Raw genomic sequence first — 3,375 nt, forward strand, 5'->3', positions numbered from 1 at the left:
TTCTTGTTCTTTTGAATTAAAACATTTTTCATTTAAGAGAGGTGATGGATTCATAGGACATTCATAACTTTAAGACAGAGTTACTAACTACTAATGATCATGTAATGAAGACACAAACATAGATAAGCACTTAACATAGAAAACGAAAATCAGAAGAAATAAGAGCAAGGAATGAATCCACCTTAGTGATGGTGGCGTTTCCTTCTTGAGGGGCCAATGACATCCTTGAGCTCTTCTATGTCTCTTCTTTGTCTTTGTTGCTCCTCCCTCATTACTTTTTGATCTTTTCTTATTTCATGAAGGATGATGGAGTGCTCTTGATGTTCCACCCTTAGTTGCTTCCAATAATTGTGTGGAAGAAAATGTATCCCCTGAGGTATCTCAGGGATCTCTTGATTTGCAGTCAAATGTTCTACCACTGAGCTATAGATCCCCGATGGAAGCTTTTTGTTTTATGGAAAAAAACAAAAAAAAGCTATGCTTTTACCACACCAAACTTAGAACGTTGCTCGCCCTCGAGCAAAAGAAGAAGGAATAGAAGAAGAAGAAGAAGATATGGAGGAGATGGAGGGAGGTGTGTATTCGGCCATATGGGTGGGATTGGGTGGGGAAGAGATGTTGAATTTTGAAGGTAAGTGGGTGTATGGATGTGAGTGGTAAATGGAAAACAGAAGGGATGACCATGAATGGAGAGAGAGAGGGTGAGAAGAAGTGAGTGGAAGTAGGTGGGGATCCTGTGGGGTCCACAGATCCTGAGGTGATCCTGTGAGGTCCACAGATCTTGAGGTGTCAAGGCATTTACATCCCTGCACCAATTTAGGCATGCAAAATGCCCTTGCACACAACTCTGGGCGTTCAGCGCCAGGTTGGTGCCCATTTTGGGAGTTCAATGCCCATTTGTTGCCATTTCTGGCGTTGAACGCCAGAACCATGCTTGTTCTGGGCGTTCAGCGCCAGGATGCTGCCCATTTTGGGCGTTCAGCGCCAGAACCATGCTCTGTTCTGGCGTTGAACGCCAGGCAGGTGCTTCCTCCAGGGTGTGATTTTTCTTCTGCTGTTTTTGATTCTATTTCCAATTTTTATATTTATTTTGTGACTCCACATGATCATGAACCTAATAAAACATGAAAAACAAAAATAAAATTAGATAAATAAACATTGGGTTGCCTCCCAACAAGCACTTCTTTAATGTCAATAGCTTGACAGTGGGCTCTCATGGAGCCTCACAGATGTGCAGAGCATTGTTGAGACTCTCCAACACCAAACTTAGAGTTTGGTTGTGGCCTCCCAACACCAAACTTAGAGTTTGACTGTGGGCGCTTTGTTTGACTCTGCTTTGAGAGAAGCTTTTTATGCTTCCTCTCCATGGATACAGAGAGAGATCCTTGAGTTGTAAACACAAGGTTGTCCTCATTCAATTGAAGGATTAATTCTCCTCTGTCCACATCACACACAGCTCTTGCTGTGGCTAGGAAAGGTCTTCCTAGGATGATGGATTCATCCTCTTCTTTTCCAGTATCCAGGACTATGAAATCAGCAGGGATGTAAAGGCCTTCAACCTTTATTAGCACGTCCTCTACTTGTCCATAAGCCTATTTTCTTGAATTGTCTGCCATCTCTACTGAGATTTTAGCAGCTTGCACCCCATAGATTCCCAGTTTCTCTATTACAGAGAGTGGCATGAGGTTTATTCCTGAACCAAGGTCACACAGAGCCTTAAAGATCATGGTGCCTATGGTACAAGGTATTATGAACTTTCCAGGATCCTGTCTCTTCTGAGGTAATGTCAGTTGATCCAGATCACTTAGTTCATTGATGAACAAGGGAGGTTCATCTTCCCAAGTTTCAATACCAAATAATTTGGCATTCAGCTTCATGATTGCACCAAGAAACTTGGCGGTTTGCTCTTCAGTAACATCCTCATTCTCTTCAGAAGAGGAATACTCATCAGAGCTCATGAATGGCATAAGGAGGTTCAATGGAATCTCTATGGTCTCTAGATGAGCCTCAGATTCCTTTAGTTCCTCAGAGGGAAACTCCTTATTGATCACTGGACGTCCCAGGAGGTCTTCCCCCTTGGGATTCACGTCCTCCTCTCCTTCTTTGGGTTCGGCCATTTTGGTTATGTTAATGGCCTTGCACTCTCCTTTTGGATTCTCTTCTGTGTTGCTTGGGAGAGTACTAGGAGGGATTTCAGTGATCCTTTTACTCAGTTGGCCCACTTGTGCTTCCAAATTTCTAATGGAAGACCTTGTTTCATTCATGAAACTTACAGTGGCCTTGGATAGATCAGAGACTAAGTTTGCTAAGCTAGATGGATTCTGCTCAGAATTCTCTGTCTGTTGCTGAGTGGATGATGGAAAAGGCTTGCTATTGCTAAACCTGTTTCTTCCACCATTATTAAAGCCTTGTTGAGGCTTTTGATCCTTCCATGAGAAATTTGGATGATTTCTCCATGATGAGTTATAGGTGTTTCCATAAGGTTCACCTAAGTAATTCACCTCTGCTATTGCAGGGTTCTCAGGATCATAAGCTTCTTCTGCATGAGAAGCCTCTTGAGTACTGTTGGATGCAGCTTGCATTCCATTCAGACTCTGAGAAATCATATTGACTTGCTGAGTCAATATTTTGTTCTGAGCCAATATGGCATTCAGAGTATCAACTTCAAGAACTCCCTTCTTCATAGGCGTCCCATTATTTACAGGATTCCTTTCAGAAGTGTACATGAACTGGTTATTAGCAACCATGTCAATGAGTTCTTGAGCTTCTGCAGGCGTTTTCTTTAGGTGAATGGATCCACCCGCAGAAGTATCCAATGACATCTTTGATAACTCAGATAAACTATCATAGAATATATCCAGGATGGTCCATTCTGAAAGCATGTCAGAAGGACACTTTTTGGTCAGGTGCTTGTATCTTTCCCAAGCTTCATAGAGGGATTCACCTTCTTTCTGTCTGAAGGTCTGAACATCCACTCTAAGCTTGCTCAGCTTTTGAGGAGGAAAGAACTTGGCTAAGAAAGCCGTGACCAGCTTATCCCAAGAGTTCAGGCTATCTCTGGGTTGAGAATCCAACCACACTCTAGCTTTGTCTCTTACAGCAAAAGGGAAAAGCATGAGCCTGTAGACTTCAGGATCTACTCCATTAGTCTTAATAGTATCACAGATCTGCAAGAATTCAGTTAAGAACTGAAAAGGATCTTCAGATGGAAGTCCATGAAACTTGTAGTTCTGCTGCATCAAAAAAACTAGCTGAGGTTTCAGCTCAAAGTTGTTTGCTCCAATGGCAGGAATGGAGATGCTTCTTCCATGTAAATTGGAATTAGGTGCAGTAAAGTCACCAAGCATTCTCCTTGCATTATTATTATTTTCGGTT

At 42.3% G+C, this 3,375-nt stretch overlaps 1 non-coding gene across 1 annotated transcript; it reads left to right on the forward strand.

Annotated features, from left to right (window-relative positions):
• The first annotated feature begins 2,876 nt into the window (after window positions 1–2,876).
• Window positions 2,877–2,984, forward strand: LOC112731719 (small nucleolar RNA R71). Its single transcript, XR_003167484.1, has one exon. It is a non-coding gene; the product is annotated as a small nucleolar RNA R71 (small nucleolar RNA).
• Window positions 2,985–3,375: the final 391 nt, after the last annotated feature.

The sequence above is a fragment of the Arachis hypogaea genome, chromosome 12 (assembly GCF_003086295.3).
Source record: "Arachis hypogaea cultivar Tifrunner chromosome 12, arahy.Tifrunner.gnm2.J5K5, whole genome shotgun sequence".
Taxonomy (NCBI): domain Eukaryota; kingdom Viridiplantae; phylum Streptophyta; class Magnoliopsida; order Fabales; family Fabaceae; genus Arachis; species Arachis hypogaea.